The sequence below is a fragment of the Microcebus murinus genome, unplaced genomic scaffold (assembly GCF_040939455.1).
Source record: "Microcebus murinus isolate Inina unplaced genomic scaffold, M.murinus_Inina_mat1.0 scaf007_hap2_Mmur4.0, whole genome shotgun sequence".
NCBI lineage: Eukaryota > Metazoa > Chordata > Mammalia > Primates > Cheirogaleidae > Microcebus > Microcebus murinus.
In genome coordinates this window covers 261225-288506 of record NW_027438953.1, presented here as the reverse complement: position 1 = coordinate 288506, position 27282 = coordinate 261225, and positions in this window count along the sequence as shown.

The window sequence follows — 27282 nt, the reverse complement described above, 5'->3', positions numbered from 1 at the left end:
CCGTGGGTGAGTGGACACAGCCAGATCCGCACTGCGCCCTGCCTCCCCGTCTGCCGTGGGCGAGTGGACACAGCCAGATCCGCACTGCGATCTGCCTGACCGCCTGCCGTGGGTCAGTGGACATAGCCAGATCCACACTGCACCGTCTCTGCCCGTCTCCCGTTGGTGAGTGGACACAGCCAGATCCGCACTGCGCCTTGCTTGCCCGTCTCCCGTGGGTGAGTGGACACAGCCAGATCCGCACTGCGCCCTGCCTGCCCGTCTCAGGTGGGTGAGTTGACACAGCCAGATCCGCACTGCGCCCTGCCTGCCCGTCTCCCGTGGGTGAGTGGACACAGCCAGATACGCACTGCGCCTTGCCTGCCCGTCTCCCGTCAGTGAGTGGACACAGCCAGATCCGCACTGCGCCCTGCCTGCCCGTCTCCCGTGGGTGAGTGGACACAGCCAGATCCGCACTGCGCCCTGCCTGCCCGTCTGCCGTGGGTGAGTGGACACAGCCAGATCCGCACGGCACCCTGCCTGACCGTCTGCCGTGGGCGAGTGGACACAGCCAGATCCGCACTGCGCCCTGCCTGCCCGTCTGACATTGGTGAGTGGACACAGCCAGATCCGCACTGCGCCCTGCCTGACCGCCTGCCATGGGTGAGTGGACACAGCCATATCCGCACTGCGCCCTGCCTGTCCGTCTGCCGTGGGCAAGTGGACACAGCCAGATCCGCACTGCGCCCTGCCTGACCGTCTGCCGTGGATGATTGGACACAGCCAGATCCGCACTGCGCGCTCCCTGACCGCCTGCCGTGGGTGAGTGGACACAGCCAGATCCGCACTGCGCCTTGCCTGACCGTCTGCCGTCAGTGAGTGGACACAGCCAGATCCGCACTGCGCCCTGCCTGCCCGTCTCCCGTGGGTGAGTGGACACAGACAGATCCGCACTGCGCCCTGCCTGCCCGTCTCCCGTGGGCGAGTGGACACAGCCAGATCCGCACTGCGCCCTGCCTGCCCGTCTCCCGTGGGTGAGTGGACACAGCCAGATCCGCACTGAGCCTTGCCTGCCCGTCTCCCGTGGGTGAGTGGACACAGCCAGATCCGCACTGCGCCATGCTTGACCGCCTGCTGTGGGTGCGTGGACACAGCCAGATCCGCACTGCGCCCTGCCTGACCGCCTGCCGTGGGTGAGTGGACACAGCCAGATCCGCACTGCGCCCTGCCTGCCCGTCTGCCGTGGGTGAGTGGACACAGCCAGATCCGCACTGCGCCCTGCCTGCCCGTCTGCCGTGGGTGAGTGGACACAGCCAGATCCGCACTGCGCCCTGCCTGACCGTCTGCCGTGGGTGAGTGGACACAGCCAGATCCGCACTGCGCCCTGCTTGCTCATCTGCCGTGGGTTAGTGGACACAGCCAGATCAGCACTGCGCCCTGCCTGCCCGTCTGCCGTGTGTGAGTGGACACAGCGAGATCCACACTGCGCCCTGCCTGCCCGTCTGCCGTGGGTGAGTGGACACAGCCAGATCCGCACTGCGCCCTGCCTGCCCGTCTGCCGTGGGTGAGTGGACACAGCCCGATCCGCACTGCGCCTTGCGTGCCCGTCTCACGTGGGTGAGTGGACACAGCCAGATCCGCACTGCGCCATGCTTGACCGCCTGCTGTGGGTGCGTGGACACAGCCAGATCCGCACTGCGCCCTGCCTGACCGCCTGCCGTGGGTGAGTGGACACAGCCAGATCCGCACTGCGCCCTGCCTGCCCGTCTGCCGTGGGTGAGTGGACACAGCCAGATCCGCACTGCGCCCTGCCTGACCGTCTGCCGTGGGTGAGTGGACACAGCCAGATCCGCACTACGCCCTGCCTGACCGCCTGCTGTGGGTGCGTGGACACAGCCAGATCCGCACTGCGCCCTGCCTGCCCGTATCCCGTGGGCGAGTGGACACAGCGAGATCCGCACTGCGCCCTACCTGCCCGTCTGCCGTGGGTGAGTGGACACAGCCAGATCCACACTGTGCACTGCCTGCCCGTCTGCCGTGGGTGAGTGGACAAAGCCAGATCCGCACTGCGCCCTGCCTGCCCGTCTCTCGTGGGTGAGTGGACACAGCCAGATCCGCACTGCGCCATGCCTGCCCATCTCCCGTGGGTGAGTGGACACAGCCATATCCGCACTGCGCCTTGCCTGCCCGTTTGCCGTCAGTGAGTGGACACAGCCAGATCCGCACTGCGCCCTGCCTGCCCGTCTCCCGTGGGTGAGTGGACACAGCCAGATCCGCACTGCGCCCTGCCTGCCCGTCTCCAGTGGGCTAGTGGACACAGCCAGATCCGCACTGCGCCCTGCCTGCCCATCTGCCGTGGGCGAGTGGACACAGCCAGATCCGCACTGCGCCCTGCCTGACCGTCTGCCGTGGGTGAGTGGACACAGCCAGTTCCGCACTGCGCCCTGCCTGACCTCCTGCCGTGGGTGAGTGGACACAGCCAGATCCGCACTGCTCCCTGCCTGCCCGTCTCCCGTGGGCGAGTGGACACAGCCAGATCCGCACTGCGCCCTGCCTGCCCGTCTGCCGTGGGTGAGTGGACACAGCCAGATCCGCACTGCGCCCTGCCTGCCCGTCTCCCGTAGGCGAGTGGACACAGCCACATCCGCATTTCGTGCTGCCTACCGGTCTCCCGTGGGTGAGTGGACACAGCCAGATCCTCACTGCGCCCTGCCTGCCCGTCTCCCGTGGGCGAGTGGACACAGCCAGATCCGCACTGCGCCCTGCCTACCGCCTGCCGTGGGTGAGTGGACACAGCCAGATCCGCACTGCGCCCTGCCTGCCCGTCCCCGTGGGTGAGTGGACACAGCCAGATCCGCACTGAGCCCTGCCTGCCCGTCACCCGTGGGTGAGTGGACACAGCGAGATCCGCACTGCGCCCTGCCTGACCGCCTGCCGTGGGTAAGTGGACACAGCCAGATCCGTACTGCTCCCTGCCTGCCCGTCTGCCGTGGGTCAGTGGACATAGCCAGATCCACACAGCACCGTCTCTGCCCGTCTCCCGTTGGTGAGTGGACACAGCCAAATCTGCACTGCGCCTTGCCTGCCCGTCTCCCGTGGGTGGGTGGACACAGCCAGATCCGCACTGCGCCCTGCCTGCCCGTCTCCCGTGGGTGAGTGGACACAGCCAGATCTGCACTGAGCCTTGCCTGCCCGTCTCCCGTGGGTGAGTGGACACAGCCAGATCCGCACTGCGCCTTGCCTGCCCTTCTCCCGTGGGTGAGTGGACACAGCCAGATCTGCACTGAGCCTTGCCTGCCCATCTCCCGTGGGTGGATGGACAAGCCAGATCCGCACTGAGCCTTGCCTGCCCGTCTCTCGTGGGTGAGTGGACACAGCCAGATCCGCACTGCGCCCTGCCGTCCCGTCTCCCATGGGTGAGTGGACACAGCCAGATCCGCACTGCACCCTGTCTGACCGTCTGCCGTTGGTGAGTGGACAAGCCAGATCCGCACTGCGCCCTGCCTACCCATCTGCCGTGGGTCAGTGGACACAGCCATATCCACACAGCACCCTCTCTGCCCGTCTCCCATGGGTGAGTGGACACAGCCAGAGCCAAACTGCGCCTTGCCTGCCCGTCTCCCCTGGGTGAGGGGACACAGCCAGATCCGCACTGCGCCCTGCCTGCCCGTCTCCCGTGGGTTAGTGGACACAGCCAGATCCGCACTGCGCCCTGCCTGCCCGTCTGCCGTGGGTGAGTGGACACAGCCAGATCCGCACTGCGCCCTGCCTGACCGTCTGCCGTGGGTGAGTGGACACAGCCAGATCCACACTACGCCCTGCCTGACCGCCTGCCGTGGGTGAGTGGACACAGCCAGATCCGCACTGCGCCCTGCCTGACCACCTGCCGTGGGTGAGTGGACACAGCCAGATCCGCACTGCGCCCTGCCTGCCCCACTGCCGTGGGTGAGTGGACACAGCCGGATCCGCACTGCGCCCTGCCTGACCGTCTGCCGTGGGTGAGTGGACACAGCCAGATCCGCACCAGGCCCTGCCTGACCGCCTGCCGTGGATGAGTGGACACAGCCAGATCCGCACTGCGCCCTGCCTGACCGCCTTCCGTGGGTGAGTGGACACAGCCAGATCCGCACTGCGCACTGCCTGCCCGTCTCCCGTGGGTGAGTGGACACAGCAAGATCCGCACTGCGCCCTGCCTGCCCGACTACCGTGGGTGAGTGGACACAGCCAGATCCGCACTGCGCCCTGCATGCCCGTCTCCCGTGGGTGAGTGGACACAGCCAGATCCGCACTGCGCCCTGCCTGCCCATCTGCCGTGGGCGAGTGGACATAGCCAGATCCGCACTGCGCACTGCCTGACCGTCTGCCGTGGATGAGTGGACACAGCCAGATCCACACTGCGCCCTGCCTGCCAGTCTGCCGTGGGTGTGTGGACACAGCCAGATCCGCACTGCGCCCTGCCTGACCGTCTGCCGTGGGTCAGTGGACACAGCCAGATCCGCACTGCGCCCTGCCTCCCCGTCTGCCGTGGGCGAGTGGACACAGCCAGATCCGCACTGCGCCCTGCCTGACCGCCTGCCGTGGGTTAGTGGACACAGCCAGATCCGCACTGCGCCATGCCTGCCCGTCCCCGTGGGTGTGTGGACACAGCCAGATCCGCACTGAGCACTGCCTGCCCGTCTCCCGTGGGTGAGTGGACACAGCGAGATCCGCACTGCGCCCTGCCTGACAGCCTGCCGTGGGTAAGTGGACACAGCCAGATCCGTACTGCTCCCTGCCTGCCCGTCTGCCGTGGGTCAGTGGACATAGCCAGATCCACACAGCACCGTCTCTGCCCGTCTCCCGTTGGTGAGTGGACACAGCCAGATCCGCACTGCGCCTTGCCTGCCCGTCTCCCGTGGGTGAGTGGACACAGCCAGATCCGCACTGCGCCCTGCCTGCCCGTCTCCCGTGGGCGTGTGGACACAGCCAGATCCGCACTGCGCCATGCCTGCCCGTCTCCCATGGGCGAGTGGACACAGCCAGATCCGCACTGAGCCTTGCCTGCCCGTCTCCCGTGGGTGAGTGGACACAGCCAGATCCGCACTGCGCCCTGCTTGCCCGTCTCCCGTGGGCGAGTGGACACAGCCAGATCCGCACTGCGCCCTGCCTGACCGTCTGCCGTGGGTGAGTGGACACAGCCAGATCCGCACTGCGCCCTGCCTCCCCGTCTGCCGTGGGCGAGTGGACACAGCCAGATCCGCACTGCGATCTGCCTGACCGCCTGCCGTGGGTCAGTGGACATAGCCAGATCCACACTGCACCGTCTCTGCCCGTCTCCCGTTGGTGAGTGGAGACAGCCAGATCCGCACTGCGCCTTGCTTGCCCGTCTCCCGTGGGTGAGTGGACACAGCCAGATCCGCACTGCGCCCTGCCTGCCCGTCTCAGGTGGGTGAGTGGACACAGCCAGATCCGCACTGCGCCCTGCCTGCCCGTCTCCCGTGGGTGAGTGGACACAGCCAGATCCGCACTGCGCCTTGCCTGCCCGTCTCCCGTCAGTGAGTGGACACAGCCAGATCCGCACTGCGCCCTGCCTGCCCGTCTCCCGTGGGTGAGTGGACACAGCCAGATCCGCACTGCGCCCTGCCTGCCCGTCTGCCGTGGGTGAGTGGACACAGCCAGATCCGCACGGCGCCCTGCCTGACCGTCTGCCGTGGGCGAGTGGACACAGCCAGATCCGCACTGCGCCCTGCCTGCCCGTCTGACATTGGTGAGTGGACACAGCCAGATCCGCACTGCGCCCTGCCTGACCGCCTGCCATGGGTGAGTGGACACAGCCATATCCGCACTGCGCCCTGCCTGTCCGTCTGCCGTGGGCAAGTGGACACAGCCAGATCCGCACTGCGCCCTGCCTGACCGTCTGCCGTGGATGATTGGACACAGCCAGATCCGCACTGCGCGCTCCCTGACCGCCTGCCGTGGGTGAGTGGACACAGCCAGATCCGCACTGCGCCTTGCCTGACCGTCTGCCGTCAGTGAGTGGACACAGCCAGATCCGCACCGCGCCCTGCCTGCCCGTCTCCCGTGGGTTTGTGGACACAGACAGATCCGCACTGCGCCCTGCCTGCCCGTCTCCCGTGGGCGAGTGGACACAGCCAGATCCGCACTGCGCCCTGCCTGCCCGTCTGCCGTTGGCGAGTGGACACAGCCAGATCCGCACTGCGCCCTGCCTGACCGTCTGTCGTGGGTGAGTGGACACAGCCAGATCCGCACTGCGCTCTGCCTGCCCGTCTGCTGTGCCGAGTGGACACAGCCAGATCTGCACTGCGCCCTGCCTGAATGTCTGCCGTGGGTGAGTGGACACAGCCAGATCCGTACTGCGCCCTGCCTGACCGCCTGCCGTGGGTGAGTGGACACAGCCAGATACACACTGCGCCCTGCCTGCCCGTCTCCCGTGGGCGAGTGGACACAGCCAGATCCGCACTGCGCCCTGCCTGACCGCCTGCCGTGGGTGAGTGGACACAGCCAGATACACACTGCGCCTTGCCTGCCCGTCTCCCCTGGGTGAGGAGACACAGCCAGATCCGCACTGCGCCCTGCCTGCCCGTCTCCCGTGGGTGAGTGGACACAGCCAGATCCGCACTGCGCCTTGCCTGCCCGTCCCCTGTCAGTGAGTGGACACAGCCAGATCCGCACTGCGCCCTGCCTGCCCGTCTCCCGTCGATGAGTGGACACAGCCAGATCCGCACTGCGCCCTGCCTGCCCGTCTCCCGTGGGTGAGTGGACACAGCCAGATCCGCACTGCGCCCTGCCTGCCCGTCTGCCGTGGGTGAGTGGACACAGCCAGATCCGCACTGCGCCCTGCCTGACCGTCTGCCGTGGGTGAGTGGACACAGCCAGATCCACACTGCGCACTGCCTACCCGTCTGCCGTGGGTGAGTGGACAAAGCCAGATCCACACTGCGCCTTGCCTGCCCGTCTCCCCGGGGTGAGGGGACACAGCCAGATCCGCACTGCGCCCTGCCTGCTCGTCTCCCGTGGGTGAGTGGACACAGCCAGATCCGCCCTGCGCCCTGCCTGCCCGTCTCCCGTGGGTGAGTGGACACAGCCAGATCCGCACTGCGCCTTGCCTGACCGTCTGCCCTCAGTGAGTGTACACAGCCAGATCCGCACTGCGCCCTGCCTGCCCGTCTCCCGTGGGTGAGTGGACACAGACAGATCCGCACTGCGCCCTGCCTGCCCGTCTCCCGTGGGCGAGTGGACACAGCCAGATCCGCACTGCGCCCTGCCTGCCCGTCTGCCGTTGGCGAGTGGACACAGCCAGATCCGCACTGCGCCCTGCCTGACCGTCTGTCGTGGGTGAGTGGACACAGCCAGATCCGCACTGCGCTCTGCCTGCCCGTCTGCTGTGGGCGAGTGGACACAGCCAGATCTGCACTGCGCCCTGCCTGAATGTCTGCCGTGGGTGAGTGGACACAGCCAGATCCGCACTGCGCCCTGCCTGACCGCCTGCCGTGGGTGAGTGGACACAGCCAGATACACACTGCGCCCTGCCTGCCCGTCTCCCGTGGGCGAGTGGACACAGCCAGATCCGCACTGCGCCCTGCCTGACCGCCTGCCGTGGGTGAGTGGACACAGCCAGATACACACTGCGCCTTGCCTGCCCGTCTCCCCTGGGTGAGGAGACACAGCCAGATCCGCACTGCGCCCTGCCTGCCCGTCTCCCGTGGGTGAGTGGACACAGCCAGATCCGCACTGCGCCTTGCCTGCCCGTCCCCTGTCAGTGAGTGGACACAGCCAGATCCGCACTGCGCCCTGCCTGCCCGTCTCCCGTCGATGAGTGGACACAGCCAGATCCGCACTGCGCCCTGCCTGCCCGTCTCCTGTGGGTGAGTGGACACAGCCAGATCCGCACTGCGCCCTGCCTGCCCGTCTGCCGTGGGTGAGTGGACACAGCCAGATCCGCACTGCGCCCTGCCTCACAGTCTGCCGTGGGTGAGTGGACACAACCAGATCCGCACTGCGCCCTGCCTGCCCGTCTCCCGTGGGCGAGTGGACACAGATAGATCCGCACTGCGCCCTGCCTGCTCGTCTGCCGTGGGCGAGTGGACACAGCCAGATCCGCACTGCGCCCTGCCTGCCCGTCTGCCGTGGGTGAGTGGACACAGCCAGATCTGCACTGCGCCCTGCGTGACCGTCTGCCGTGGGTGAGTGGACACAGCCAGATCCGCACTGCACCCTGCCTGCCCGTCTCACGTGGGTGAGTGGACACAGCCAGATCCGTACTGCGCCCTGCCTGCCCGTCTGCCGTGGGTCAGTGGACATAGCCAGATCCACACAGCACCATCTCTGCCCATCTCCCGTGGGTGAGTGGACACTGCCGGATCCGCACTGCGCCCTGCCGGCCCGTCTCCCGTGAGCGAGTGGACACAGACAGATCCACACTGCGCCCTGCCTGCCCGTCTGCCGTGGGTGAGTGGACACAACCAGATCCGCACTGCGCCCTGCCTGACCGTGTGCCGTGGGTGAGTGGACACAGCCAGATCCACACTGCGCCCTGCCTGCCCGTCTACCGTGGGTGATTGGACACAGCCAGATCCGCACTGCGCCCTGCCTGCCCGTCTGCCATGGGTGAGTGGACACAGCCAGATCCGCACTGCGCCCTGCCTGACCGCCTGCCGTGGGTGCGTGGACACAGCCAGATCCGCACTGCACCCTGCCTGACCGCCTGCCGTGGGTGATTGGACATAGCCAGATCCGCACTGTGCGCTCCCTGACCGCCTGCCGTGGGTGAGTGGACACAGCCAAATCCGCACTGCGCCTTGCCTGACCGTCTGCCGTCAGTGAGTGGACACAGCCAGATCCGCACTGCGCCCTGCCTGCACGTCTCCCGTGGGTGAGTCGACACAGACAGATCCGCACTGCGCCCTGCCTGCCCGTCTCCCGTGGGTGAGTGGACACAGCCAGATCCGCACTGAGCCTTGCCTGCCCGTCTCCCGTGGGTGAGTGGACACAGCCAGATCCGCACTGCGCCCTGCCTGACCGCCTGCCGTGGGTGATTGGACACCGCCAGATCCGCACTGCGCCCTGCCTGCCCGTCTCCCGTGGGCGACTGGACACAGCCAGATCCGCACTGCGCCCTGCCTGACCGTCTGCCGTGGGTGCGTGGACACAGCCAGATCCGCACTGCGCCCTGCCTTCCCGTCTGCCGTGGGTGAGTGGACACAACCAGATCCGCACTGCGCCCTGCCTGACCCTGTGCCGTGGGTGAGTGGACACAGCCAGATCCACACTGCGCCCTGCCTGCCCGTCTACCGTGGGTGAGTGGACACAGCCAGATCCGCACTGCGCCCTGCCTGACCGTCTGCCGTGGGTGAGTGGACACAGCCAGATCCGCAGTGCGCCCTGCCTGACCGCCTGCCGTGGGTGCGTGGACACAGCCAGATCCGCACTGCACCCTTCCTGACCGCCTGCCGTGGGTGAGTGGACACAGCCAGATCCGCACTGCGCCCTGCCTGACCGTCTGTCGTGGGTGAGTTGACACAGCCAGATCCGCACTGCGCCCTGCCTGACCGCCTGCCGTGGGTGCGTGGACACAGCAATCCGCACTGCGCCATGCCTGACCGCCTGCCGTGGGTGAGTGGACACAGCCAGATCCGCACTGCGCCCTGCCTGACCGCCTGCCGTGGGTGAGTGGACACAGCCAGATCTGCACTGCGCCCTGCCTGCCCGTCTCCCGTGGGCGAGTGGACACAGCCAGATCCGCACTGCGCCCTGCCTGACCGCCTGCCGTGCGTGAGTGGACACAGCCAGATCCGAACTGCGCCCTGCCTGACAGTCTGCCGTGGGTGAGTGGACACAGCCAGATCCGCACTGCGCCCTGCCTGACCGTCTGCCGTGGGTGAGTGGACACAGCCAGATCCGCACTGCGCCCTGCCTGACCGTCTGCCGTGGGTGAGTGGACACAGCCAGATCCGCACTGCGCCCTGCCTGACCGCCTGCCGTGGGTGCGTGGACACAGCAAGATCCGCACTGCGCCCTGCCTGACCGCCTGCCGTGGGTGAGTGGACACAGCCAGATCCGCACTGCGCCCTGCCTGACCGTCTGCCGTGGGTGAGTGGACACAGCCAGATCCGCACTGCCCCCTGCCTGACCGCCTGCCGTGGGTGAGTGGACACAGCCAGATCTGCACTGCGCCATGCCTGCCCGTCTCCCGTGGGCGAGTGGACACAGCCAGATCCGCACTGCGCCCTGCCTGCCCGTCTGCCGTGGGTGAGTGGACACAACCAGATCCGCACTGCGCCCTGCCTGACCGTCTGCCGTGGGTGAGTGGACACAGCCAGATCCGCACTGCGCCCTGCTTGCTCATCTGCCGTGGGTTAGTGGACACAGCCAGATCCGCACTGCGCCCTGACTGCCCGTCTGCCGTGTGTGAGTGGACACAGCGAGATCCACACTGCGCCCTGCCTGCCCGTCTGCCGTGGGTGAGTGGACACAACCAGATCCGCACTGCGCCCTGCCTGCCCGTCTGCCGTGGGTGAGTGGACACAGCCAGATCCGCACTGCGGCTTGCGTGCCCGTGTCATGTGGGTGAGTGGACACAGCCAGATCCGCACTGCGCCCTTCCTGACCGCCTGCTGTGGGTGCGTGGACACAGCCAGATCCGTACTGCGCCCTGCCTGACCGCCTGCCGTGGGTGAGTGGACACAGCCAGATACACACTGCGCCCTGCCTGCCCGTCTCCGTGGGCGAGTGGACACAGCCAGATCCGCACTGCGCCCTGCCTGACCGCCTGCCGTGGGTGAGTGGACACAGCCAGATACACACTGCGCCTTGCCTGCCCGTCTCCCCTGGGTGAGGAGACACAGCCAGATCCGCACTGCGCCCTGCCTGCCCGTCTCCCGTGGGTGAGTGGACACAGCCAGATCCGCACTGCGCCTTGCCTGCCCGTCCCCTGTCAGTGAGTGGACACAGCCAGATCCGCACTGCGCCCTGCCTGCCCGTCTCCCGTCGATGAGTGGACACACCCAGATCCGCACTGCGCCCTGCCTTCCCGTCTCCCGTGGGTGAGTGGACACAGCCAGATCCGCACTGCGCCCTGCCTGCCCGTCTGCCGTGGGTGAGTGGACACAGCCAGATCCGCACTGCGCCCTGCCTCACAGTCTGCCGTGGGTGAGTGGTCACAACCAGATCCGCACTGCGCCCTGCCTGCCCGTCTCCCGTCGGCGAGTGGACACAGATAGATCCGCACTGCGCCCTGCCTGCTCGTCTGCCGTGGGCGAGTGGACACAGCCAGATCCGCACTGCGCCCTGCCTGCCCGTCTGCCGTGGGTGAGTGGACACAGCCAGATCTGCACTGCGCCCTGCGTGACCGTCTGCCGTGGGTGAGTGGACACAGCCAGATCCGCACTGCACCCTGCCTGACCGCCTGCCATCTGTGAGTGGACACAGCCAGATCCGCACTGCGCCCTGCCTGCCCGTCTCACGTGGCTGAGTGGACACAGCCAGATCCGCACTGCGCCCTGCCTGCCCGTCTCCCGTGGGTGAGTGGACACAGCCAGATCCGCACTGAGCCTTGCCTGCCCATCTCCCGTGGGTGAGTGGACACAGCCAGATCCGCACTGCGCCCTGCCTGACCGCCTGCCGTGGGTGATTGGACACAGCCAGATCCGCACTGCGCCCTGCCTGCCCGTCTCCCGTGGGCGAGTGGACACAGCCAGATCCGCACTGCGCCCTACCTGCCCGTCTGCCGTGGTTGAGTGGACACAGCCAGATCCGCACTGCGCCCTGCCTGACCGTCTGCCGTGGGTGAGTGGACACAGCCAGATCAGCACTGCGCCCTGCTTGACTGCCTGCTGTGGGTGCGTGGACACAGCCAGATCCGCACTGCGCCCTGCCTTCCCGTCTGCCGTGGGTGAGTGGACACAACCAGATCCGCACTGCGCCCTGCCTGACCGTGTGCCGTGGGTGAGTGGACACAGCCAGATCCACACTGCGCCCTGCCTGCCCGTCTACCGTGGGTGAGTGGACACAGCCAGATCCGCACTGCGCCCTGCCTGACCGTCTGCCGTGGGTGAGTGGACACAGCCAGATCCGCACTGCGCCCTGCCTGACCGCCTGCCGTGGGTGCGTGGACACAGCCAGATCCGCACTGCACCCTGCCTGACCGCCTGCCGTGGGTGAGTGGACACAGCCAGATCCGCACTGCGCCCTGCCTGCCCGTCTGCCGTGGGTGAGTGGACAAAGCCAGATCCGCACTGCGCCCTGCCTGACCGTCTGCCGTGGGTGAGTGGACACAGCCAGATCCGCACTGCGCCCTGCTTGCTCATCTGCCGTGGGTTAGTGGACACAGCCAGATCCCCACTGCGCCCTGCCTGCCCGTCTGCCGTGTGTGAGTGGACACAGCGAGATCCACACTGCGCCCTGCCTGCCCGTCTGCCGTGGGTGAGTGGACACAGCCAGATCCGCACTGCGCCCTGCCTGCCCGTCTGCCGTGGGTGAGTGGACACAGCCAGATCCGCACTGCGCCTTGCGTGCCCGTATCACGTGGGTGAGTGGACACAGCCAGATCCGCACTGCGCCATGCTTGACCGCCTGCTGTGGGTGCGTGGACACAGCCAGATCCGCACTGCGCCCTGCCTGACCGCCTGCCGTGGGTGAGTGGACACAGCCAGATCCGCACTGCGCCCTGCCTGCCCGTCTGCCGTGGGTGAGTGGACACAGCCAAATCCGCACTGCGCCCTGCCTGACCGTCTGCCGTGGGTGAGTGGACACAGCCAGATCCGCACTACGCCCTGCCTGACCGCCTGCTGTGGGTGCGTGGACACAGCCAGATCCGCACTGCGCCCTGCCTGCCCGTATCCCGTGGGCGAGTGGACACAGCGAGATCCGCACTGCGCCCTACCTGCCCGTCTGCAGTGGGTGAGTGGACACAGCCAGATCCGCACTGCGCCCTGCCTGACCGTCTGCCGTGGGTGAGTGGACACAGCCAGATCCACACTGCGCCCTGCCTACCCGTCTGCCGTGGGTGAGTGGACAAAGCCAGATCCACACTGCGCCTTGCCTGCCCGTCTCCCCTGGGTGAGGGGACACAGCCAGATCCGCACTGCGCCCTGCCTGCTCGTCTCCCGTGGGTGAGTGGACACAGCCAGATCCGCCCTGCGCCCTGCCTGCCCGTCTCCCGTGGGTGAGTGGACACAGCCAGATCCGCACTGCGCCTTGCCTGACCGTCTGCCGTCAGTGAGTGGACACAGCCAGATCCGCACTGCGCCCTGCCTGCCCGTCTCCCGTGGGTGAGTGGACACAGACAGATCCGCACTGCGCCCTGCCTGCCCGTCTCCCGTGGGCGAGTGGACACAGCCAGATCCGCACTGCGCCCTGCCTGCCCGTCTGCCGTTGGCGAGTGGACACAGCCAGATCCGCACTGCGCCATGCCTGACCGTCTGTCGTGGGTGAGTGGACACAGCCAGATCCGCACTGCGCCATGCCTGACCGTCTGTCGTGGGTGAGTGGACACAGCCAGATCCGCACTGTGCTCTGCCTGCCCGTCTGCTGTGGGCGAGTGGACACAGCCAGATCTGCACTGCGCCCTGCCTGAATGTCTGCCGTGGGTGAGTGGACACAGCCAGATCCGCACTGCGCCCTGCCTGACCGCCTGCCGTGGGTGAGTGGACACAGCCAGATACACACTGCGCCCTGCCTGCCCGTCTCCCGTGGGCGAGTGGACACAGCCAGATCCGCACTGCGCCCTGCCTGACCGCCTGCCGTGGGTGAGTGGACACAGCCAGATACACACTGCGCCTTGCCTGCCCGTCTCCCCTGGGTGAGGAGACACAGCCAGATCCGCACTGCGCCTTGCCTGCCTGTCTGCCGTGGGTGAGTGGACACAGCCAGATCCGCACTGCGCCCTGCCTGACCGTCTGCCGTAGGTGAGTTGACACAACCAGATCCGCACTGCGCCCTGCCTGACTGCCTGCTGTGGGTGCGTGGACAAAGCCAGATCCGCACTGCGCCCTGCCTGCCCGTCTGCCGTGGGTGAGTGGACACAGCCAGATCCGCACTGCGCCCTGCCTCACAGTCTGCCGTGGGTGAGTGGACACAACCAGATCCGCACTGCGCACTGCCTGCCCGTCTCCCGTGGGCGAGTGGACACAGATAGATCCGCACTGCGCCCTGCCTGCTCGTCTGCCGTGGGCGAGTGGACACAGCCAGATCCGCACTGCGCCCTGCCTGCCCGTCTGCCGTGGGTGAGTGGACACAGCCAGATCTGCACTGCGCCCTGCGTGACCGTCTGCCGTGGGTGAGTGGACACAGCCAGATCCGCACTGCACCCTGCCTGACCGCCTGCCATCTGTGAGTGGACACAGCCAGATCCGCACTGCGCCCTGCCTGCCCGTCTCACGTGGGTGAGTGGACACAGCCAGATCCGCACTGCGCCCTGCCTGCCCGTCTCCCGTGGGTGAGTGGACACAGCCAGATCCGCACTGAGCCTTGCCTGCCCGTCTCACGTGGGTGAGTGGACACAGCCAGATCTGCACTGCGCCCTGCCTGACCGCCTGCCGTGGGTGATTGGACACAGCCAGATCCGCACTGCGCCCTGCCTGCCCGTCTCCCGTGGGCGAGTGGACACAGCCAGATCCGCACTGCGCCCTGTCTGCCCGTCTGCCGTGGTTGAGTGGACACAGCCAGATCCGCACTGCGCCCTGCCTGACCGTCTGCCGTGGGTGAGTGGACACAGCCAGATCAGCACTGCGCCCTGCTTGACCGCCTGCTGTTGGTGCGTGGACACAGCCAGATCCGCACTGCGCCCTGCCTGACCGCCTGCCGTGGGTGAGTGGACACAGCCAGATCCGTACTGCGCCCTGCCTGCCCGTCTGCCGTGGGTCAGTGGACATAGCCAGATCCACACAGCACCATCTCTGCCCATCTCCCGTGGGTGAGTGGACACTGCCGGATCCGCACTGCGCCCTGCCGGCCCGTCTCCCGTGAGCGAGTGGACACAGACAGATCCACACTGCGCCCTGCCTGCCCGTCTGCCGTGGGTGAGTGGACACAACCAGATCCGCACTGCGCCCTGCCTGACCGTGTGCCGTGGGTGAGTGGACACAACCAGATCCACACTGCGCCCTGCCTGCCCGTCTACCGTGGGTGATTGGACACAGCCAGATCCGCACTGCGCCCTGCCTGCCCGTCTGCCATGGGTGAGTGGACACAGCCAGATCCGCACTGCGTCCTGCCTGACCGCCTGCCGTGGGTGCGTGGACACAGCCAGATCCGCACTGCACCCTGCCTGACCGCCTGCCGTGGGTGATTGGACACAGCCAGATCCGCACTGTGCGCTCCCTGACCGCCTGCCGTGGGTGAGTGGACACAGCCAAATCCGCACTGCGCCTTGCCTGACCGTCTGCCGTCAGTGAGTGGACACAGACAGATCCGCACTGCGCCCTGCCTGCCCGTCTCCCGTGGGCGAGTGGACACAGCTAGATCCGCACTGCGCCCTGCCTGCTCGTCTGCCGTGGGCGAGTGGACACAGCCAGATCCGCACTGCGCCCTGCCTGCCCGTCTGCCGTGGGTGAGTGGACACAGCCAGATCCGCACTGCGCCCTGCCTGACCGTCTGCCGTGGGTGAGTTGACACAGCCAGATCCGCACTGCGCCCTGCCTTACCGCCTGCTGTGTGTGCGTGGACACAGCCAGATCCGCACTGCGCCCTGCCTGACCGCCTGCCGTGCGTGAGTGGACACAGCCAGATCCGAACTGCGCCCTGCCTGACAGTCTGCCATGGGTGAGTGGACACAGCCAGTTCCGCACTGCGCCCTGCCTGACCGTCTGCCGTAGGTGAGTGGACACAGCCAGATCCGCACTGCACACTGCCTGACCGCCTGCCATCTGTGAGTGGACACAGCCAGATCCGCACTGCGCCCTGCCTGCCCGTCTCACGTGGGTGAGTGGACACAGCCAGATCCACACTGCGCCCTGCCTGCCCGTCTCCCGTGGGTGAGTGGACACAGCCAGATCCGTACTGAGCCTTGCCTGCCCGTCTCCCGTGGGTGAGTGGACACAGCCAGATCCGCACTGCGCCCTGCCTGACCGCCTGCCGTGGGTGCGTGGACACAGCAAGATCCGCACTGCGCCCTGCCTGACCGCCTGCCGTGGGTGAGTGGACACAGCCAGATCCGCACTGCGCCCTGCCTGACCGCCTGCCGTGGGTGAGTGGACACAGCCAGATCTGCACTGCGCCCTGCCTGCCCGTCTCCCGTGGGCGAGTGGACACAGCCAGATCCGCACTGCGCCCTGCCTGACCGCCTGCCGTGCGTGAGTGGACACAGCCAGATCCGAACTGCGCCCTGCCTGACAGTCTGCCGTGGGTGAGTGGACACAGCCAGATCCGCAGTGCGCCCTGCCTGACCGTCTGCCGTGGGCGAGTGGACACAGCCAGATCCGCACTGCGCCCTGCCTGCCCGTCTGCCGTGGGCGAGTGGACACAGCCAGATCCGCACTGCGCCCTGCCTGCCCGTCTGCCGTGGGTGAGTGGACACAGCCAGATCCGCACTGCGCCCTGCCTGACCGTCTGCCGTAGGTGAGTTGATACAACCAGATCCGCACTGCGCCCTGCCTGACTGCCTGCTGTGGGTGCGTGGACACAGCCAGATCCGCACTGCGCCCTGCCTGACCGCCTGCCGTGCGTGAGTGGACACAGCCAGATCCGCACGGCGCCCTGCCTGACAGTCTGCCGTGGGTGAGTGGACACAGCCAGATCCGCACTGCGCCCTGCCTGACCGTCTGCCGTGGGTGAGTGGACACAGCCAGATCCGCACTGCACCCTGCCTGACCGCCTGCCGTCTGTGAGTGGACACAGCCAGATCCGCACTGCGCCCTACCTGCCCGTCTCACGTGGGTGAGTGGACACAGCCAGATCCACACTGCGCCCTGCCTGCCCGTCTCCCGTGGGTGAGTGGACACAGCCAGATCCGCACTGAGCCTTGCCTGCCCGTCTCCCGTGGGTGAGTGGACACAGCCAGATCCGCACTGCGCCCTGCCTGACCGCCTGCCGTGGGTGATTGGACACAGCCAGATCCGCACTGCGCCCTGCCTGCCCGTCTCCCGTGGGCGAGTGGACACAGCCAGATCCGCACTGCGCCCTGCCTGACCGTCTGCCGTGGGTGAGTGGACACAGCCAGATCCACACTGCGCCCTGCCTGCCCGTCTACCGTGGGTGAGTGGACACAGCCAGATCCGCACTGCGCCCTGCCTGACCGTCTGCCGTGGGTGAGTGGACACAGCCAGATCCGCACTGCGCCCTGCCTGACCGCCTGCCGTGGGTGCGTGGACACAGCCAGATCCGCACTGCACCCTGTCTGACCGCCTGCCGTGGGTGAGTGGACACAGCCAGATCCGCACTGCGCCCTGCCTGACCGTCTGTCGTGGGTGAGTTGACACAGCCAGATCCGCACTGCGCCCTGCCTGACCGCCTGCCGTGGGTGCGTGGACACAGCAAGATCCGCATTGCGCCCTGCCTGACCGCCTGCCGTGGGTGAGTGGACACAGCCAGATCCGCACTGCGCCCTGCCTGACCGCCTGCCGTGGGTGAGTGGACACAGCCAGATCTGCACTGCGCCCTGCCTGCCCGTCTCCCGTGGGCGAGTGGACACAGCCAGATCCGCACTGCGCCCTGCCTGACCGCCTGCCGTGCGTGAGTGGACACAGCCAGATCCGAACTGCGCCCTGCCTGACAGTCTGCCGTGGGTGAGTGGACACAGCCAGATCCGCACTGCGCCCTGCCTGACCGTCTGCCGTGGGTGAGTGGACACAGCCAGATCCGCACTGCGCCCTGCCTGACCGTCTGCCGTGGGTGAGTGGACACAGCCAGATCCGCACTGCGCCCTGCCTGACCGCCTGCCGTGGGTGCGTGGACACAGCAAGATCCGCACTGCGCCCTGCCTGACCGCCTGCCGTGGGTGAGTGGACACAGCCAGATCCGCACTGCGCCCTGCCTGACCGTCTGCCGTGGGTGAGTGGACACAGCCAGATCCGCACTGCGCCCTGCCTGACCGCCTGCTGTGGGTGAGTGGACACAGCCAGATCTGCACTGCGCCCTGCCTGCCCGTCTCCCGTGGGCGAGTGGACACAGCCAGATCCGCACTGCGCCCTGCCTGCCCGTCTGCTGTGGGTGAGTGGACACAACCAGATCCGCACTGCGCCCTGCCTGACCGTCTGCCGTGGGTGAGTGGACACAGCCAGATCCGCACTGCGCCCTGCTTGCTCATCTGCCGTGGGTTAGTGGACACAGCCAGATCCGCACTGCGCCCTGACTGCCCGTCTGCCGTGTGTGAGTGTACACAGCGAGATCCACACTGCGCCCTGCCTGCCCGTCTGCCGTGGGTGAGTGGACACAACCAGATCCGCACTGCGCCCTGCCTGCCCGTCTGCCGTGGGTGAGTGGACACAGCCAGATCCGCACTGCGGCTTGCGTGCCCGTGTCACGTGGGTGAGTGGACACAGCCAGATCCGCACTGCACCCTTCCTGACCGCCTGCTGTGGGTGCGTGGACACAGCCAGATTCGCACTGCGCCCTGCCTGCCCGTCTCCCGTGGGTGAGTGGACACAGCCAGATCCGCACTGCGCCCTGCCTGCCCGTCTCCCGTGGGTGAGTGGACACAGCCAGATCCGCACTGCGCCTTGCCTGCCCGTCTGCCGTCAATGAGTGGACACAGCCAGATCCGCACTGCGCCCTGCCTGCCCGTCTCCCGTGGGCGAGTGGACACAGCTAGATCCGCACTGCGCCCTGCCTGCTCGTCTGCCGTGGGCGAGTGGACGCAGCCAGATCCGCACTGCGTTCTGCCTGCCCGTCTGCCGTGGGTGAGTGGACACAGCCAGATCAGCACTGCGCCCTGCCTGACCGTCTGCCATAGGTGAGTTGACACAACCAGATCCGCACTGCGCCCTGCCTGACTGCCTGCTGTGGGTGCGTGGACACAGCCAGATCCGCACTGCGCCCTGCCTGACCGCCTGCCGTGCGTGAGTGGACACAGCCAGATCCGCACGGCGCCCTGCCTGACAGTCTGCCGTGGGTGAGTGGACACAGCCAGATCCGCACTGCGCCCTGCCTGACCGTCTGCCGTGGGTGAGTGGACACAGCCAGATCCGCACTGCACCCTGCCTGACCGCCTGCCGTCTGTGAGTGGACACAGCCAGATCCGCACTGCGCCCTGCCTGCCCGTCTCACGTGGGTGAGTGGACACAGCCAGATCCGCACTGCGCCCTGCCTGCCCGTCTCCCGTAGGTGAGTGGACACAGCAAGATCCGCACTGAGCCTTGCCTGCCAGTCTCCCGTGGGTGAGTGGACACAGCCAGATCCACACTGCGCCCTGCCTGACCGCCTGCCGTGGGTGATTGGACACAGCCAGATCCGCACTGCGCCCTGCCTGCCCGTCTGCCGTGGGTGAGTGGTCACAGCCAGATCCGCACTGCGCCCTGCCTGCCCGTCTCCCGTGGGTGAGGGTACACAGCCAGATCCGCACTGCGCCTTGCCTGCACGTCTGCCGTCAGTGAGTGGACACAGCCAGATCCGCACTGCGCCCTGCCTGCCCGTCTCCCGTGGGTGAGTGGACACAGACAGATCCGCACTGCGCCCTTCCTGCCCGTCTCCCGTGGGCGAGTGGACACAGCCAGATCCGCACTGCGCCCTGCCTGCCCGTCTGCCGTGGGCGAGTGTACACAGCCAGATCCGCACTGCGCCCTGCCTGTCCGTCTCACGTGGGTGAGTGGACACAGCCAGATCCACAGTGCGCCCTGCCTGCCCGTCTTCCGTGGGCGAGTGGACACAGCCAGATCCGCACTGCGCCCTGCCTGCCCGTCTGCCGTGGGTGAGTGGACACAGCCAGATCCGCACTGCGCCCTGCCTGACCGTCTGCCGTGGGTGAGTGGACACAGCCAGATCCGCACTGCGCCCTGCCTGATCGTCTGCCGTGGGTGAGTGGACACAGCCATATCCGCACTGCGCCCTGCCTGACCGTCTGCCGTGGGTGAGTTGACACAGCCAGATCCGCACTACGCCCTGCCTGACCGCCTGCTGTGGTTGCGTGGACACAGCCAGATCCGCACTGCGCCCTGCCTGACCGCCTGCCGTGGGTGAGTGGACACAGCCAGATCCACACTGCGCACTGCCTGACCGCCTGCCGTCTCTGAGTGGACACAGCCAGATCCGCACTGCGCCCTGATTGCCCGTCTCACGTGGGTGAGTGGACACAGCGAGATCCGCACTGCGGCCTGCCTGCCCGTCTCCCGTGGGTGAGTGGACACAGCCAGATCCGCACTGAGCCTTGCCTGCCCGTCTCCCGTGGGTGAGTGGACACAGCCAGATCTGCACTGCGCCCTGCCTGACCGCCTGCTGTGGTTGCGTGGACACAGCCAGATCCGCACTGCGCCCTGCCTGACCGCCTGCCGTGGGTGAGTGGACACAGCCAGATCCACACTGCGCACTGCCTGACCGCCTGCCGTCTCTGAGTGGACACAGCCAGATCCGCACTGCGCCCTGATTGCCCGTCTCACGTGGGTGAGTGGACACAGCGAGATCCGCACTGCGGCCTGCCTGCCCGTCTCCCGTGGGTGAGTGGACACAGCCAGATCCGCACTGAGCCTTGCCTGCCCGTCTCCCGTGGGTGAGTGGACACAGCCAGATCTGCACTGCGCCCTGCCTGACTGCCTGCCGTGGGTGATGGGACACAGCCAGATCCGCACTGCGCCCTGCCTGCCCGTCTCCCGTGGGCTAGTGGACACAGCCAGATCCGCACTACGCCCTGCCTGACCGCCTCCTTTGGGTGCGTGGACACAGCCAGATCCGCACTGCGCCCTGCCTGACCGCCTGCCGTGGGTGAGTGGACACAGCCTGATCCGTACTGCGCCCTGCCTGCCCGTCTGCCGTGGGTCAGTGGACATAGCCAGATCCACACAGCACCGTCTCTGCCCATCTCCCGTGGGTGAGTGGACACAGCCGGATCCGCACTGCGCCCTGCCTGCCCGTCTCCCGTGGGTGAGTGGACACAGCCAGATCCGCACTGCGCCCTGCCTGACCGTCTCCCGTGGGTGAGTGGACACAGCCAGATCCGCACTGAGCCTTGCCTGCCCGTCCCACGTGGGTGAGTGGACACAGCCAGATCCGCACTGCGCCCTGCCTGCCCGTCTCCCGTGGGTGAGTGGACACAGCCAGATCCGCACTGCACCCTGTCTGACCGTCTGCCGTGGGTGAGTGGACACAGCCAGATCCACACTGCGCCTTGCCTGCCCGTCTCCCCTGGGTGAGGAGACACAGCCAGATCCGCACTGCGCCCTGCCTGCCCGTCTCCCGTGGGTGAGTGGACACAGCCAGATCCGCACTGCGCCCTGCCTGCCCGTCTCCCGTGGGTGAGTGGACACAGCCAGATCCGCACTGCGCCCTGCCTGCCCGTCTCCCGTGGGTGAGTGGACACAGCCAGATCCGCACTGCGCCTTGCCTGCCCGTCCCCCGTCAGTGAGTGGACACAGCCAGATCCGCACTGCGCCCTGCCTGCCCGTCTGCCGTGGGTGAGTGGACACAGCCAGATACGCACTGCGCCCTGCCTGCCCGTCTGCCGTGGGCGAGTGGACATAGCCAGATCCACACTGCGCCCTGCCTGACCGTCTGCCGTGGGTGATTGGACACAGCCAGATCCGCACTGCGCGCTCCCTGACTGCCTGCCGTGGGTGAGTGGACAAAGCCAGATCTCCACTACGCCCTGCCTGCCCGTCTCCCATGGGCGAGTGGACACAGCCAGATCCGCACTGCGCCCTGCCTGCCCGTCTGCCGTGGGTGAGTGGACACAGCCAGATCCGCACTGCCCCCTGCCTGACCGTCTGCCGTTGGTGAGTGGACACAGCCAGATCGGCACTGCGCCCTGCCTGCCCATCTGCCGTGAGTTAGTGGACATAGCCAGATTCACACAGCACCGTCTCTGCCATTCTCCCGTGGGTAAGTGGACACAGCCAGATCCGCACTGAGCCCTGCCTGCCCGTCTGCCGTGTGTGAGTGGACACAGCCAGATCCACACTGCGCCCTGCCTGCCCGTCTCCCGTGGGTGAGTGGACACAGCCAGATCCGCACTGCGCCCTGCCTGCCCGTCTCCCGTGGGTGAGGGTACACAGCCAGATCCGCACTGCGCCTTACCTGCACGTCTGCCGTCAGTGAGTGGACACAGCCAGATCCGCACTGCGCCCTGCCTGCCCGTCTCCCGTGGGTGAGTGGACACAGACAGATCCGCACTGCGCCCTTCCTGCCCGTCTCCCGTGGGCGAGTGGACACAGCCAGATCCGCACTGCGCCCTGCCTGCCCGTCTGCCGTGGGCGAGTGTACACAGCCAGATCCGCACTGCGCCCTGCCTGACCGTCTCACGTGGGTGAGTGGACACAGCCAGATCCACACTGCGCCCTGCCTGCCCGTCTTCCGTGGGCGAGTGGACACAGCCAGATCAGCACTGCGCCCTGCCTGCCCGTCTGCCGTGGGTGAGTGGACACAGCCAGATCCGCACTGCGCCCTGCCTGACCGTCTGCAGTGGGTGAGTGGACACAGCCAGATCCACACTGCGCCCTGCCTGACCGCCTGCCGTCTCTGAGTGGACACAGCCAGATCCGCACTGCGCCCTGCCTGGCCGTTTGCTGTGGGTGAGTGGACACAGCAAGATCCGCACTGCGCCCTGCCTGCCCGTCTGCCGAGGGTGAGTGGACACAGCCAGATCCGCACTGCGCCCTGCCTGACCATCTGCCATGGGTGAGTGGACACAGCCAGATCCGCACTACGCCCTGCCTGACCGCCTGCCGTGGGTGAGTGGACACAGCCTGATCCGTACTGCGCCCTGCCTGCCCGTCTGCCGTGGGTCAGTGGACATAGCCAGATCCACACAGCACCGTCTCTGCCCATCTCCCGTGGGTGAGTGGACACAGCCGGATCCGCACTGCGCCCTGCCTGCCCGTCTCCCGTGGGTGAGTGGACACAGCCAGATCCGCACTGAGCCTTGCCTGCCCGTCTCCCGTGGGTGAGTGGACACAGCCAGATCCGCACTGCGCCCTGGCTGACCGTCTGCCGTGGGTGAGTGGACACAGCCAGATCCACACTGCGCCCTGCCTGCCCGTCTGCCGTGGGCGAGTGGACACAGCCAGATCCGCACTGCGCCCTGCCTGACCGTCTGCCGTGGGTGAGTGGACACAGCCAGATCCGCACTGCGCCCTGCTGACCGCCTGCCGTGGTTGAGTGGACACAGCCAGATACGCACTGCGCCCTGCCTGCCTGTCTCCCGTGGGCGAGTGGACACAGCCTGATCCGCACTGCGCCCTGCCTGCCCGTCCCCGTGGGTGAGTGGACACAGCCAGATCCGCACTGCGCCCTGCCTGCCCGTCTCCCGTGGGTGAGTGGACACAGCGAGATCCGCACTGCGCCCTGCCTGACCGCCTGCCGTGGGTGAGTGGACACAGCCAGATCCGTACTGCGCCCTGCCTGCCCGTCTGCTGTGGGTCAGTGGACATATCCAGACCAAACAGCACCGTCTCTGCCCTTCTCCCGTGGGTGAGTGGACACAGCCAGATCCGCACTGCGAATTGCCTGCCCGTCTCCCGTGGGTCAGTGGACACAGCCAGATCCGCAGTGAACCTTGCCTGCCCGTCTCCCGTGGGTGAGTGGACACAGCCAGATCAGCACTGCGCCCTGCCTGCCCGTCTCCCGTGGGTGAGTGGACACAGCCAGATCCGCACTGCGCCCTGCCTGCCCGTCTCCCGTGGGTGAGTGGACACAGCGAGATCCGCACCGAGCCTTGCCTGCCCGTCTCCCGTGGGTGAGTGGACACAGCCAGATCCGCACTGAGCCTTGCCTGCCCGTCTCACGTGGGTGAGTGGACACAGCCAGATCCGCACTGCGCCCTGCCTGCCCGTCTCCCGTGGGTGAGTGGACACAGCCAGATCCGCACTGCGCCCTGCCTGCCCGTATCCCGTGGGTGAGTGGACACAGCCAGATCCGCACTGCGCCCTGCCTGCCCGTCTCCCGTGGGTGATTGGACACAGCCAGATCCGCACTGCGCCTTGCCTGCTCGTCTCCCGTCAGTGAGTGGACACAGCCAGATCCGCACTGCGCCCTGCCTGCCCGTCCGCCGTGGGCGAGTGGACACAGCCAGATCCGCACTGCGCCCTGCCTTCCCGTCCGCCGTGGGCGAGTGGACACAGCCAGATCCGCACTGCGCCCTGCCTGCCCGTCTGCCGTGGGCGAGTGGACACAGCCAGATCCGCACTGCGCCCTGCCTGCCCGTCCCCGTGGGTGAGTGGACACAGCCAGATCCGCACTGCAAACTGCCGGCCCGTCTCCCGTGGGTGAGTGGACACAGCGAGATCCGCACTGCGCCCCCCTGCCCGTCTCCCTTGGGTGAGTGGACACAGCCAAATCCGCACTGCACCCTACCTGCCCGTCTCCCGTGGGTGAGTGGACACAGCCAGATCCGCACTGCGCACTGCCTGACCGCCTGCCGTGGGTGAGTGGACACAGCCAGATCCGCAATGCGCCCTGCCTGCCCGTCTGCCGTGGGTGAGTGGACATAGCCAGATCCGCACTGCGCCCTGCCTGACCGTCTGCCGTGGGTGAGTGGACACAGCCAGATCCGTACTGCGCCCTGCCTGCCCGTCTGCTGTGGGTCAGTGGACATAGCCATATCCACACAGCACCGTCTCTGCCCTTCTCCCGTGGGTGAGTGGACACAGCCAGATCCACACTGCGCCTTGCCTGCCCGTCTCCCCTGGGTGAGGGGACACAGCCAGATCCGCACTGCGCCCTGCCTGCCCGTCTCCCTTGGGTGAGTGGACACAGCCAGATCCGCACTGCGCCCTGCCTGCCCGTCTCCCGTGGGTGAGTGGACACAGCCAGATCCGCACTGCGCCTTGCCTGCTCGTCTCCCGTCAGTGAGTGGACACAGCCAGATCCGCACTGCGCCCTGCCTGCCCGTCTGCCGTGGGCGAGTGGACACAGCCAGATCCGCACTGCGCCCAGCCTGCCCGTCTCCCGTGGGTGAGTGGACACAGACAGATCCGCACTGCGCCCTGCCTGCCCGTCTCCCGTGGGCGAGTGGACACAGCCAGATCCGCACTGCGCCCTGCCTGCCCGTCTGCCGTGGGCGAGTGGACACAGCCAGATCCGCACTGCGCCCTGCCTGACCGTCTGCCGTGGGTGAGTGGACACAGCCAGATCCGCACTGCGCCCTGCCTGCCCGTCTGCCGTGGGCGAGTGGACACAGCCAGATCCGCACTGCGCCCTGCCTGACAGTCTGCTGTGGGTGAGTGGACACAGCCAGATCCGCACTGCGCCCTGCCTGACCGCCTGCCGTGGTTGAGTGGACACAGCCAGATACGCACTGCGCCCTGCCTGCCCGTCTCCCGTTGGCGAGTGGACACAGCCAGATCCGCACTGCGCCCTGCCTGCCCGTCCCCGTGGGTGAGTGGACACAGCCAGATCCGCACTGCGCCCTGCCTGCCCGTCTCCCGTGGGTGAGTGGACACAGCGAGATCCGCACTGCGCCCTGCCTGACCGCCTGCCGTGGGTGAGTGGACACAGCCAGATCCGTACTGCGCCCTGCCTGCCCGTCTGCTGTGGGTCAGTGGACATAGCCAGATCCACACAGCACCGTCTCTGCCCTTCTCCCGTGGGTGAGTGGACATAGAAAGATCCGCACTGCGAATTGCCTGCCCGTCTCCCGTGGGTGAGTGGACACAGCCAGATCCGCAGTGAACCTTGCCTGCCCGTCTCCCGTGGGTGAGTGGACACAGCCTGATCCGCACTGCGCCCTGCCTGCCCGTCTCCCGTGGGTGAGTGGACACAGCCAGATCCGCACTGAGCCTTGCCTGCCCGTCTCCCGTGGGTGAGTGGACACAGCCAGATCCGCACTGAGCCTTGCCTGCCCGTCTCACGTGGGTGAATGGACACAGCCAGATCCGCACTGCGCCCTGCCTGCCCGTCTCCAGTGGGTGAGTGGACACAGCCAGATCCGCACTGCACCCTGTCTGACCGTCTGCCGTGGGTGAGTGGACACAGCCAGATCCGCACTGCGCCCTGCCTGCCCGTCTGCCGTGGGTCAGTAAACATAGCCATATCCACACAGCACCCTCTCTGCCCGTCTCCCGTGGGTGAGTGGACACAGCCAGATCCACACTGCGCCTTGCCTGCCCGTCTCCCCTTGGTGAGGGGACACAGCCAGATCCGCACTGCACCCTGCCTGCCTGTCTCCCGTGGGCGAGTGGACACAGCCAGATCTGCACTGCGCCCTGCCTGACCGCCTGCCGTGGGTGAGTGGACACAGCCAGATCCGCACTGCGCCCTGCCTGCCCGTCTCCCGTGGCCGAGTGGACACAGCCATATCCGCACTGCGCCCTGGCTGACCGCCTGCCGTGGGTGAGTGGACACAGCCAGATCCGCACTGCGCCCTGCCTGACCGTCTGCCGTGGGTGAGTGGACACAGCCAGATCCGCACTGCGCCCTGCCTGCCCGTCTGCCGTGGGCGAGTGGACACAGCCAGATCCACACGTCGCCCTGCCTGACCGTCTGCCGTGGGTGATTGGACACAGCCAGATCCGCACTGCGCCCTCCCTGACCGCCTGCCGTGGGTGAGGGGACACAGCCAGATCCGCACTGCGCACTGCCTGCCCGTCTCCCGTGGGCGAGTGGACACAGCCAGATCCGCACTGCGCGCTGCCTGCCCGTCTCCCGTGGGCGAGTGGACACAGCCAGATCCGCACTGCGCCCTGCCTGACCGTCTGCCGTGGGTTAGTGGCCACAGCCAGATCCGCACTGCGCCATGCCTGCCCGTCTGCCGTGGGTGAGTGGACACAGCCAGATCTGCACTGCGCCCTGCCTGACCGTCTACCGTGGGTGAGTGGACACAGCCAGATCCGCACTGCGCCCTGCCTGACCGCCTGCCGTGGGTGGGTGGACACTGCCAGATACACACTGCGCCCTGCGTTCCCGTCTCCCGTGGGCGAGTGGACACAGCCAGAACCGCACTGCGCCCTGCCTGACCGCCTGCCGTCGGTGAGTCGACACAGCCAGATCCGCACTGCGCCCTGCCTGCCCGTCTCCCGTGGCCGAGTGGACACAGCCAGATCCGCACTGCGCCCTGCCTGACCGCCTGCCGTCTGTGAGTGGACACAGCCAGATCCGCACTGTGCCCTGCCTGCCCGTCTCCCGTGAATGAGTGGACACAGCCAGATCCGCACTGCGCCCTGCCTGCCCGTCTCCGGTGGGTGAGTGGACACAGCCCGATCCGCACTGCGCCTTGCCTACCCGTCTGCC